Source organism: Aedes albopictus, chromosome 1, assembly GCF_035046485.1.
Source record: "Aedes albopictus strain Foshan chromosome 1, AalbF5, whole genome shotgun sequence".
Taxonomy (NCBI): Eukaryota; Metazoa; Arthropoda; class Insecta; order Diptera; family Culicidae; genus Aedes; species Aedes albopictus.
Window position 1 is genome coordinate 173,280,176 of NC_085136.1, and position 13,893 is coordinate 173,294,068.

The 13,893-nt window shown below is 38.5% G+C and overlaps 1 protein-coding gene across 10 annotated transcripts in view; it reads right to left on the reverse strand.

Annotated features, from left to right (window-relative positions):
- LOC109417984 (inhibitory POU protein) overlaps nt 1-13,893 on the reverse strand; it is a 231,644-nt gene that overhangs the window by 163,160 nt on the left and 54,591 nt on the right. The window contains exon 1 of one of the 10 annotated variants that reach the window (XM_062851195.1): nt 2,144-2,200. The exons of the other annotated variants lie outside the window; for them this stretch is intronic. The gene's annotated coding sequence lies outside the window, so the exon portion shown is untranslated. Of the gene's footprint in view, nt 1-2,143; nt 2,201-13,893 lie in introns of those variants that run through there. 10 annotated transcript variants of the gene reach the window in all.

Genomic DNA, 13,893 nt, shown 5'->3' on the forward strand with positions numbered 1-13,893 from the left:
TCAAGGCTCACATTTAGGACCTTTGCTTTTTTATATTGTTTGTAAACGATATCACGTATATTCTTAACCCGTAGGCTACGGGGCTTACAACAAAATTTCAAACCGCTGCCAAAGACGCAAACATCAATATTTTTCAATAAAATTTTGAGATCACTTCACTATTAGTTGTAGTTTCAATTATGCTGGGAGCCACAAAGATTGGAGCCACGAGGACAGTTTTATTCCGGTGGACGTCTGGGTCAGGAGGGGTAAAAATGGCATAACCTTCCTTTTAGTAAGGCCCCGTTAGTTGGAATTCAATTGAATTCATCTGAAAAGTGGTTATTTCTATGGATTATTGTATATTACGTCAGGCCTGGGGGTTAAAAGTATATAGGTGGTGTAAAACTATATAGGTGGTGTAAAACTTATTTTCAATTTTGTGCCTAATTTATATGCGCTTGTTAAAGATTTTAAGGCACGCAAGAAGTAGATTTTTCTGCCCTAAGCTAGGTCTTAAGCCTATTGAATTTCACTATAAGTAAAACTTGATTGTAACTTACTGTTTTTGTACAAAAAATCATGTTTTTCACGAAATTAAGATGATTTCACAAGAAATTGCCTTCTTTTAGGCGTTTAATGTTCTTCAAAAGGCCTGCATCAAACGCCTAAATATAGGCAAATTCTTCCAAAATCGTCTTAGTTTCGTAAAAAACATGATTTTTCATACAAAAAACAGTATATTACCATCAAGTTTACTTATTGTTAAATTTAATATGCTTAAGACCTAGCTTAGGACAGCAAAATCTACTTCTTGCGTGCCTTAAAAATCTTTTACAAGCGCATAGAAATCAGACTCAAAATTGAAAATATTTTAAAGGCCTTGAATAAGTTCTACACTACATATTTACTTCTTAACCCTCAGGCCTGACGTAATATACAATAATACATAGAACTTACAACTATTCAGATGAATTCATTTGAATTCCAACTAACGGGGCCTTGCTAAAAGGAAGGTTATGCCATTTTTACCCCTCTTGACCCAGACGTCCACCGGAATAAAACTGTCCTCGTGGCTCCAATTTTTGTGGCTCCCAGCATAATTGAAACTACAAATAATAGTGAAGTGAACCTCAAAATTTCATTGGAAAATATTGATGTTTGCGTTTTTGGCAGCAGTTTAAAATGTTGTTGTAAGCCCCGTAGCCTACGGGTTAAGCACATCAAGATCCTCATATATGCTGACGATATTAAACTTTGTATGGAAATAGAAAATGTAGAAGACAGAGAATTTTTTTAAGAGAAATAGGCATATTTGACCAATAGTGTAGAAAAAACCTACTGCAGTTAAACGTGAAAAAAAGTAATTCAATAACGTTCAGCAGAAAACATAACACACCACCAATTACTATATTTTTAGGAAATCAAGAAGTTATAAAATGTAATAGAATTAGAGATTTAGGAGTTATCTTAGATTCGAAGTTAACTTTCCCTGATCATTATAACGCTATCACTCACAAAGCAACTAATGTACTCTAGGCTTCATTAAGCGTTTTGGCTACAACTTTCAGGACCCATACACAATAAAAACATTATACGTTACTTATGTAAGATCAGTTCTAGAATATTGTAGCATAGTATGGTCTCCCTACATGATAGCTCACGAGGATCGAATCGAATCAATACAAAAACAGTTCCTCCTATATGCTTTGCGAAAATTAGGTTGTACCACTTTTCCACTGCCTTCTTATGAGGCTCGATGCATGCATAGATATCCAAACTTTGAAAGAGCGTCGCGAATTATCCATGGTATCATTTCTAAATGATTTAGTATCTCATCGCATTGACTCTGCTAATCTTTTATCAAACATCAATTTCTATACTCCTGCTAGACCATTAAGAGGTCGTAATCTGTTTGCTCTTAGGGCCCCTTAGCGTGTCATCGCAAAATGGCTTCTTCAAAATCATTGACCGAAATCAACTTTACACAACATTGCACCAATACATATTTGTAAAAAATCGACACTTATCTTATTCTATAAAATAATCAATTTCACGCGAGATATTCGGCATAAAAATGTATTCACACTACTTCAAATACAAGCCTCTTTCCAAGTAATCACGATTACTAAGCATTATTTCACTCGAAAGTAGAAATTTTTACCGATTTGTTTCGACCGCACTAAAAATGTGGTTGGCGATGTTTACCAGAGAAGTTGTTATAGAGAAGCGCGAAGAGGATTTAGGCTATGTTTATTTACATCACGCTCAATAACAATCAATTTTTGCGGTGAACAAAATTATATTTTCGCGTGCGTGTTAGTTTGATCTGCCCATAAGATGTCAAGCATACAAGTGACGTCATGCTTTGCACTAACACACTTTCATGTGCTTTGATGTTGCGCTTTGTTTTCCATGTTTTTCTATTTCCTTGAATTTGCTCGATTGGGACCGCGTTTGACGGTTCAATTGGAACCTTTGGTTTCAGTCTTCGCGCATCTCTATAACAACTTCTCTGATGTTTACCACCCAACGCAGTACCAACGACGACGACGGCAATGCGGTGATGTCTTTTGGCGCGCACAATCATCGATCATTGCACGCAGTGATGTCGATCCTGCTGGCCAAAGCATCAATGAAATTGATCGAAATCAATTAAAAAATGCAGTCAAACACATTGGTTATGCGTCATAAAATCAAAAAAAAAAATTTTGGGGTGATTATTTTTTAATTTTTTTACCACAATTGTTAGTGAAATAAGCAAAGCATTATAATTTACGAAATCTTTACCAAGCGGTCCGCCAGCACTGCTGTTGCAGCAAACATAAACAGTGGGAGAGCGTACCAAAATAATTCGATCATTTCAAGCTTGTTACATAAAAAATCTAACATTTTTCGTGACATTTGGATATGTTTCCTTGTTATTCATTGAAGTAGAGTGGTTTACTGCTTGAGTTGCTTTCAAATCATTCATATTCTCGAAATGTTTACATCGGAGGTACCGAGACAAAGAGGTGCTATTTTTGTTTGGTTGTTTATGGAATTGGTATGGAAAGGCTACACAACTACTATCGTGCTTGATGACTGTTTGGAATAAGAACCAAATAAGAAGAGCAAAATTTGAGCTGACACGCTAAGGGGCCTTAACAGTCGTCGAACAGATTATGCGAAATTTGGTCCTTTAAATCGAATGATGAATCTTTATAATCAGCACTGCGCATGTATAGATATTACCATGTCTCGAACAAATCGACACTGATTCTTCATTAGGGCCTAACTGACATTTTTTATTTCTCTTCATCGATCCTTTCTTTGTGTTATTACAGAATGTGTATTGAGTTTTCCCATTTTTTTTTATTGAAATGCGAAGAAGATGACTACATCTTGCTATAGAAACAAAAAGAATAATGATTTTGTTCGTTTTGATCAAGTTATTAACGAAAGAGAGAGTCGACGAAGAGAAATCGATCAAGTCAGTTAGGCCCTCATTGTCGAAATATTAAAAAATACTTTAATCCCTTGAGAAACCATAGAATATAGCTATAAGTGAAAATGTAGTCTGCGTGATTGTTTGACGAAATAAATAAATAAGAAAGAGCGTAGGGAGTCCAGCCGACGAAGGCGAGAAAGCCGCAAACACCGGCGAAATCCGTCTCCTCTACGGTGTTTCACGTCGCCTTAGTTGGACCAAGATGAATGCTACGAGACACGTCTGGGCAGTTACTGACCGACCCGGCTGACCAGTTGAAACGCTGGTTCGAGCACTTTGGAAACCTTTTTTCAAGTGTCGGTCACGCCATCAACACCTCAACATGATCCACCGAGGGTTCGACGCATTACCCGTGTCAACACCGAAGCTCCATCAGTGCAGGAGATCCCGAGCAGAAGGGCATACCTTACAAATACCATGCTCTAATACCTAAAATGGTTATTGCTGCGTTATTCTACGAAATGATATGAGAACATCACAATAACAGTTGAAGGTATTTGAGCAGATTTTGATATTGATGTAGTATTTGTTGGTTAGGCAGTAAAAATAACCGAAGAACAAGAATTGTTATTACATCATGAAGTCATCGTGCAAATGAAACATTTAATAACAAGAAATGTTATTAGTTTGTTATTCAATAACTTTGGGATAACAAATACAGCACTTGACAAGGGGTTGGTCATTCAGCACACTTCATTTGTGCCGTGATTTTTGAGCGTGTGCCAATATGTGCTAAAACTGTGCCGGTTGTTTTTCAGTATGTGCCGAAGTGTGCCGGAGGTGTGCCGGAGGTGTGCCAAATGTGCCCAGTGGAATATTTTCTTTAAATGTTTTTGCGCTAATTATAATCCTGTCTATTTTGGCGAATGTTATTAGTCTAGTCGGTGTTTACCGACAAAATTCCACCCAAAACACTTGTCTAGAATCTGTATGAAGGGATTTTTGCAATCGTAAGTATGTTGACAGTTTGATTCCATACCGAAAAGTTGGATTTCTATGTTGTGCGCATGTGTGCCGGATTGTGCCGGCATGTGTGCCGAGATGTGCCGGCATGTGTGCCGGGCACAATGTGCCGAGTGACCAGCCCCTTGGCACTTGAAACTTTAGGTATGCATTCATCATTGAAACAACAAGACTTGTCATTTTCTAGGTGTTATTTATACTAGATATTGGTATTCGTTTTTGTTATTTTGCCTCTTATTACTACCTAATGAAGGGCATATCAAGGTATGGTAGTATTTAAGATAAATACCTTGATATGTTATTTTCTTCTGCTCGGGAAAGACACAGCCCTCCGTTGCATGAAATCTAACAGGGCCCCAGGGGTCGATCGCATATCAGCTGAGATGCTCAAAGCTGATTCCGTAGTATCCGCACAACTACTGCATCAATTATTCTGCAACATATAGGAAACCACGACATTTCAGGCCGACTGGATGCAAGGCGTCTTATTAAAAGTACCCAAAAAGGGTGACCTGACTGTATGCGATAATTGGCGGGGCATCATGTTACTGTGTATCGTTCTCAAAGTCCTCTGCAAAGTGATCCTTAACCGGATACCGGAGAAGATTGACGCAACTCTCCTACGGCAGCAAGCAGGACTTCGTACCGGACGATCCTGTGTGGACCATATTGTCACGCTCCGTATCATCCTGAAGCAAATCAGTGAATTCCAAGAGTCTCTCTACCTGGTGTTCTTTCGACCGTCTCAATCACGGAAACATGGGAATCCCTCAGGCGCAAGGGTCTCCCTGAGAAAATCATCGGCCTCATTGAAACACAGTACAGTCTCCAAGCGGGATTGCAGGAGAGACCTCGGCACCTGTCTGGGGAGAAACGGTTTCGGAAGATGTTCTACTGCCGGGGAACTCTTTATCGGCGTATGGTAGATCCACCGTCGGGGACTACACGAGTCGTGCGCGAAAAGCTGGAGTGCTAAATCGCACAACGACGGCACGGGGAGGACACCGTTCGGAGCAAGTTAGAAGGATCCGAATGCCTTGCGAAGAATAACAAATTGTGTGTATGTTGTACCACAGAGAACAGACATCCAGGCTAGAACAAATTTCATTCGGAAAGTTGTGTAAGGATTTGAATCTTTACTTGAGTAAGGTTGCAAACCAATACACGAAGACAACACTAACGCCACCAAACACCATATTGCCACAGTCAGTGGTGAATTGAAATATTTCAAGTGGTGAATTAAATTAGTATGGGAAATTAACCGATTGCAGCGCCACGCTATTGCCACTTGTGTTGCCGATTTCAAATGGCCGTTAAATTCCTTACACAGTTTCGGAACTGGACTTGGATGTCTGTTCTCTGTGGTTGTACCTATGTGTCGCTGAATGGCGGTATGTTAGGTACTAACATTAGAATGTGTAGAATAACAAATTTGAAACTAAACGTGTTGTCCGCTTAATGGCGAGCGAACACCAACCGGAGTAAGCAAAATATGAGACGTGCATGAGTACAGATTAGAAGCGACAAAAAGAGCATGATCACAGTAGCAGAAGAGCGCATGAGCGCATTGCCCCCCCCCCTGAAGATGTCGCATATCAGTGGTACCAGGGGGATCAGGCATCAAGGTGTAGCAGAGTTTTTCCAATCGGTTTACTCTGCTGGGATGGTTGGAAGGAAAAAACACACACACACACACACACACACGCGCGCGCGCCAAATGTGCCGCGAAGAAGAGAAATGGAACGCTGTCGACCGCGTAGTAAGGCGAATACTGTCCGAGCTGCAAAGGAAATGGCGTGAAGACCAGAGGATCTCTGACCGCGATCGGAGTAGTACTGGTTTGTGGTCGTCGGGGCGCCAGTGAACCGGAAGCCAACCTCCAACCGGAATCGCTGGGTCGACCTCGGCACCTGGCCGGTCGTGATTGAACTGCGCGTTCGGGAGAACTTCCGTCGCCGGGGATTTTCTCCGTCGGAGTAGGCTAGGTCCACCACCGGGGACTAGACAGAGTAGGCCGTGAAAAGCACCGGAGAACGGTCGTTGGGGCGCCTTTGAACCGGAAGCCAGTCTCCAACCGGAAATTTCAGGACTGACCTTGACGCCGACCCGGGAAGATCGGTTCGGAAGAACTTCCATCGCCGGGGAACTCTTCGTCGGAGTAGGATGGGTCCACCGACGGGGGCTATCCGAGTAGCGAGCGACCGAGGTGAACTGATAGTTTAGGACTAACAGGAGCCGAAGTAAGTCGCTTAAAGGCGGTAAAACATAGAAGATTAACAAATTGCAAATTAACAAATTAACAAATTGTAATGTGCACTGACTGGAGTTGAAGTGTCGCTGAATGGCGACAAAAATAGGAAAATAACAAATTCACTAACAGGAGCTAAATGGCTTAGCACGACGCATGTTGCACGCTGATCGGTGAAACGCTAGAAATTAAACAAATTAATAGCAAGAGCTAAATGGCTCAGCATGAAGGTAGCGAAAGAGCTTAGGATCCGAGCAGAAGGGCATACCTTACAAATACCATGCGAAGAGCAATATGTGCTCTAATACCTAAAATTGTTATTGCTACGTTATTCTACGAAATGTTATGAGGACATCACAATAACAGTTGGAGGTATTTGAGCAGAGTTTGGTATTGATGTAGTATTTGTTGGTTTAGCAGTGAAAATAGCCGAAGAACAAGATTTGCTATTATATCATGAAGTCATCGAACAAATGAAACATTTAATAACAAGAAATGTTATTAGATTGTTATTCAATAACTTTGGGATAACAAATACAGCACTTTAAATTTTAGGCATGCATTTATTATTGAAATAACAAGACTTGTTATTTTCTAGGTGTTATTCATACAAAATTTTGGTATTGGTTTTTGTTATTTTGCCTCTTATTACCACCTAATGAAGGGCATATCAAGGTATGGTAGTATTTAACCCTCGAGCGATCGCGCTGTTGTATTTTGTACAACACGTTGAAAAAATCTCGCTTTTTGTACTCAGCATTAGCGTGGTGCTGACGCAGGTAGTCAACCGCGCGAGTTACGGAAGGTTAAGATAAATACCATGATATGTTATTCTCTTGTTATTTTCTTCTGCTCGGGGATTCCTCCAGGAATTCCTTCGGGTATTCCTCCAGGAATTCCTTCGGGGATTCCTCCAGGAATTCCTTCGGGAATTCCTCCAGGAATTCCTTCGGGAATTCTTCCAGGAATTCCTTCGGGGATTACTCCAGGAATTCCATCAGGGATTCCTCCAGGAATTCCCTCGGGGATTCCTCCAGGAATTCCCTCGGGGATTCCTCCCGGAATTCTCTCGGGGATTCCTCCTTCTCCGGTGATTCCTCCAGGATTTCCTTCGGGGATTCCTCCAGGAATTCCTCCGGTGATTCCTCCAGGAATTCCTTCGGGGATTCGTCCAGGAATTCCTTCGGGGATTCGTCCAGGAATTCCTTCGAGGAATCCTCCAGAAATTCCTTCGGGGATTCCTCCAGGAATTCCTTTGGGGAAGTCAATTTGGAAAACATGCCCATATGTGGAAATTCGAGAAACATCGATGCAGCTCATCTAGTTTAGGTATATTCACGTAAAAACTAGTGCATCCGGCTGAAAAAAGTTGAATAAAGTCTAATTTCGGAGAACCAAACCACACAACCCATTTTAAACCCCCTCAACCATTCATCCCTCAGCACGGGTCGCCTGACACCTTGGAATGGGGTTACCTGTTTGGTGGACTTTTACCCCCGGAACAGGTGGTCCGTAGTGCTATCATAGACTAATTTCAAGACCTCGATGTACCAAAGAAAACGATCAAATTTTCGGTGACCAGTCCGGTACCCAATAAATATTCATAACCGTGTATTTTTTCCGTGTAAATTGCCTTTTGTGTAAATTTTATTTAGCGTGTTACACTGATCTGACAGCTCTGACAGTAAGGGACTAAACATAAATTACGTAAAGTGAGTACCGAGGATTGTTCACAATCTGCGAACTTGACTGCAGAAAAAATTGCGACCATGACGCCGCTGGTGCTATTCTAAGCCGGCAGCTACACGGGCATGAATTATTGTTAAATTGTAGATTAATAGTATTCATTCACGATTGCACATAGTTTCTGTAGTTTAGGGAAAAAAAGACCCATTATACTCACCATGTAAAATAAGTTCGTCCCATTTCTCCCTAAAATTGAAAAACTCGTGTTAAACTAAATTTCATAAGTAGAAAACATCACAATAGCATCACCAAGAAGCAAAACGTGTGAAAATTTGGTGAAATTTTGAAGTCAATTAATTGCTAAGTGGATTTTTTTTCTGTCATACCCTATTTTTTTAGTAATTTTCCCAATCTTATCAGAATTCACTTTATTCCTGAAAAAAAAACAAATATTTTTCAACACAGATTACTAAAGGAATGTAAAATGGATGTAGTGCATTACCTTTCAAGGTATATTTTATCATTTTCGCATGTAGTTTTCATTAGAAACTTTAACTACTATATGGTGGATCTTTTTTTGTGCCGGAATTTCTGGAGAACCTCGGAAGTGATTTCTAGAGAATCCCGGAAGGAATTCTTGGAGATACACCAGAAGAAATCCTTGGAGAAATCCCGGAAGGAATTGCTGGAGTCATACAGTAAAAGATTTTTAGAGTAATTGCTGGTGAAACCCCGGTTGGTATTTCTAGAGAAACCCCAGAAGTGATTCATGGAAGAACCCTAAAAAAAATCCAGGAGAAATCCCCTTCCGGGATGAATCGCAGGTGACAAATTTCGTATCTGATAAAACAAAAATTTTAATTTTCTCTACAATATAATCAAATATATGTACAGGGGATAGACAAAATGATCGGGACAGACAAAATTTTCACTTTTCAAAAAATGTTCAATTAGCTGTAACTTTTCGAAAAGTGCATCAAATATTCTCAAATTTTTACTGTAAGTTTTTCAACTAGTTGTGTATCAGTGGACAACATTTGGAAAAGATCGGACAATTCTTCACGAAGTTATAAAGATTTTTAAGAATGGTAAAATTATCCGATAGCCAACTTTGAGCTGTTATATCTCCGGATTCAATTAACCGAATGTAATGAAATTTTAACCATTAATGACTTATATAATGAGCTATGAAAAACCATTGACTTAACTTAATATTCTTAACACGGAAGAAAATTATAACGATTAGATTATGTTTCTCATAAAACATCAAATTATCCAAAACATCAACATCGTTTCAAAATTCAAGATGCAAATTATAGTTCATTTAGTTTCCCTTAAATTGACTGATATATAAATGCGTTTTGAAGGAAAGTAACAACATAGCCGCCAATAAATTGAAAAAGTAATGGAATGCTTATTAAAAATAGACCAATTTACTAAAAAATCGTGAAAAAAATAAAATCGCTATAACTTTTTCGCTTGTTAAAAATTTCAAGTTAAGTCAAATGTTTTCCAGAGTTCATTATATAAGTCATGAATGGTCAAAATTTCATTGCAATCGGTTCATTGAATCCTGAGGTATAACAGCTCAAAGTTGGCTATCGGATAATTTTATCTTTTACAAAAATCTTTATAACATCGTGAAGAATTGTCCGATCTTTTATAAATTTTGTCCACTGATACACAACTAGTTGAAGAACTTACAGTAAAAATTTTAGAATATTCGATGCACTTTTCGAAAAGTTACAGCTAGTTGAACATTTTTCGGAAAGTGAAAATTTTGCCTGTCCCGATCATTTTGTCTATCCCCTGTACTTATTTCTTTTAGCATGTGAAACTACATGGCTCTTGATCAGTGTGGTCTGGTTGTTCATCGAATTTAAGCTAATTTTCTTACTGTTACAGTCATTTTATTTAATGACCATTGGGCGCGCAGTTTATTGATACCCGCTTATTAGGCTTACATTATCACATGTTAAACATCAAATATGTTTATTTTTATTTTGCAGTGCTAGAATATAGACATGGACTGATACACTGTCTAGAAAAAAAAACTGTCATATATATCCCATATTTAGCGTGTAATAGTGCCTTGAACTTTTCGCATTTTTTTCCTGCCGCACCCTGTACTTTGTTTGAGGCTTTCACCACCAGTCCGGCCTTTGCTGCTTTGCGTTTCAGGCGGGTGTACAGCTCTGCCATCGTTCCAAATGTTCTGGCAATAATGTCCATGTCATCCGCAAAGCACACAAATTGACCGGATTTTGTGAAAATCGTTCTCTGGATGTTTCCAGAGCGATGCTAAAGAGTAGGCATGAGAGTCCGTCACCTTGTCTCAGTCCCCGGCGAGATTCGAATGAACTGCATAGTTCACCCGAACCCTTACGCAGTTTTGCACATCGTTCATCGTTGCTTTAATCAATCTAGTCAGCTTACCAGGAAAGCCGTTTTCGTGTTGAAATGTCACTTATCTCTATATCACCTAAAGACACCATATGCAAAGACACGAAATGTTCCAATTGGAATCCCAAATTTTCTGTCAATGTCATTCCAATCGAGCAGGAGACCTGTCAAACGTGCTTTAAAGCATTGCTCGTCGGCATCATCGTCATGATTGGATGATCATCATCGACAACAACAATCATCACACTTCGTATCTTTGCTTATAGTATCTTTATATATCACCGTAGCACCCCCGTGATTGTATGTGTGCAAACAAGCTTTTGTTCACGTTGCTTGTGTGAATTGTAAAGACACTATATGCAAAGACACGAAATGTTCCAATCAGTGCTGAAAAATTCATTTCATCATATCTAAATTCAATCACCTACAGCTCATTTTAGAAGCTGAACTTGAGAATATGGTTTATGAAAAACTTGTGCTGCCAGACCAGTTCTGCTAGAAAGTCACGGAAAAACCGATATTTTTCGAATATTTAAGGTAAATGTCACGGACTGCCTTCGAAAAATGCCAACGATATTCACGGTGACATGTAGTTGTTAGTCTTAAAATTTTCCGTTAGAATGTACTAGACATGTATTTTATATAATTTTAATGTTTTTTCTTGTTCGATTTTAATCGGTGTTTCTCGGTGATGATATTAAATTAAAATCGTAATTTGGTTTTACGTTTCAACCTACTTTTATTTTTCGGTCATCCTCAGAAAATTTCCGCCGCGCCTGCGTTCTTTGGGGCGGATGACCGAAAAATAAAAGTAGGTTTAAACGTAAAACCAAATTACGATTTTAATTTAATATCATCACCGAGAAACACCAATTAAAATCGAACAAGATCAAGTAAGCGGTGATCAAAGCCATATCAAGAAAGTTTTTACTAAAAAATCACGAATGTGCAATATTTTTCACACAAAATAGCCAATAACACAAAATTGAAAACGAACACAAGCAGATTTCTATAGATTTTCTTCCAGAGGTTTTCCCATGTTTGCTCTCGGAGTCTCTCGTTGGATTTTTCCTCCTGCGTTTTGCCAAAACAAATTTTCGTGGAATTTATTCTCTTTTCTCCTGGAATACATACAACATCTGAGGTGTCGTAGAATTTCTCTTGAGTTTCTCAAGGAATTTCTCTTGAAGGATTTCCGCGATTTCTTCCGGTATTCCTCTTGGTACTTCTCCATGAGATTTTTCCGGGATTTCTAAGGTTTTTACAGAAACTATTGCTGGGATTTCAACTAAGAATCCCCCCGGATTTAAAAGGAGTTTTTTACGAGTTTTCTGAAGGAGTTGCTTCTGGGATTTCTCCCGAAGTTTTTAAAAAACTTCAATGATTTTTTTCTGGAGTTTCTCTAGCATTTTGAATGAAAATCGGTAAATGAGTCTAGTACTGTACTTTTCTAGTAGCGTTTCTCGGAAAACCTCCTGCCTGAGATAACCTACAAAATTCATTGTTGTAAATTCCCGGACACATGTCGTAATGAATCCACGTGATTTTGGTGAGAAATTCTGCAATGAGGAACGCGAGAGAAACTTCAGAAGAAATCCTGAGAAGAACTGGGAAATCTCGGAAAAAAGCTCTGGTAGGAAATATTTAGAAAATTCATGAAATAACTCTGAAAATCTCTAAGAGAAATCCCGGGAGAAACTCCGGATGAAAACCATCGAAGAAATTCAGGAGAAATATCGGAAAACTCTTTGGCAGCAATTCCAGAAGTAATTATAGGAAATCTCTAAAAATATTGAAAAACCACGGAAGGAACTGGGTAACTCTCGCTGAGACCGTCCCACTATTTACACCATGTCTTCAAAAATGTTTAAGGTGGCGATTTTCTGAAAGTCCCCCCAAAAAAGTAAGAAAAATGCATTTGGTTAATCAATTTGATGGACCCCCCGTTAGTTAGAGCCACATCTATTTTTGCGGACCCCTCGATTTTGATCAATATTTGGCTCATTTAAACCGTCATAACTCAAAAGTTTCTCCAAAAACTACCTCATAACAAAATGTTGTTGAAAAGAGGAAAGATAGGGCTATTTACATTTTTAAATAGTTGGGTCGGCCATATTGATTTTGGCCGCCATCTTAGATTTTTATACCAAAACTTTTTTTTTCACCATGTTGGCAACCGCCGATTTTCAAAATTTTTGCGTCAATCGAAAGCGGGGACATTTTTACACAAAATATCAAAAATTTAGAGATGTATCTTTTTCCTATCAAAAGTTATCCTTGAATCCTTGAAAGATATCCTAAAATATAAATGCATCTTTTGGGAAATTTCTGAAAAACATATGTATATCCCTTTCGTGACGAACCAGCACAATTGTGCTGCTGAGCAATAACAGATTTGCGTATTTTTTCAACTAGTTAGTCTTTGGTTAACTTGATGTAAATTGTTTTGTATATTGAGCCATTAGGTATACTTGCATGTGTGCAAACAAACTTTTGTTTATGTTATGTGTGAGATTCACCATAACAAGTTAAACAAAAAGTGAACAAAAATTGTAAAACATTAAAAACTTTTATCTGTCGCAAATTTTTAATTTTCGATTTATCTAGGTGGATAAAGCTAGAAATCGAAAGTTAACGAGTAGTTCTTGCAAATGTCAAAGAAAAAGTGTTGTTATATTGAAATATCTGATAGTTCTGGAGAGTCAAATTTGAGCAATTTGTATGGAAATTTCAGTTTTTTGAGCTCCGTCCCGAAAGGGATATAGTAAAGTTTCTAAAGCAATAGCGTAAAACGGGGTAACTTTGAAGTGGATAACTGACACTGAGGAAGACTACAAGTGGTAGTCGAAATACGCGTATCTGTCAAAGAATAAGCAACATAGGGCGGAATTAAAAGGTATGAAACTGATTACACTCATTCGAAGAGGGTATTCTGTTTAGAGGGTTCGAAAAGTCGGTACAAGATAACTTTGATAGTTTTACAGCAAATTTCCCTAATATTATTCCATGTAAGAGTAATTTTCCTGATTTAAAAATTTTAAAACAAGTATTGGCGTCTCAGTTATAATTGTAATATAATTTTAATTGTTTTGGGTGATCAATATTTTTTCATATGAGTGAGAAT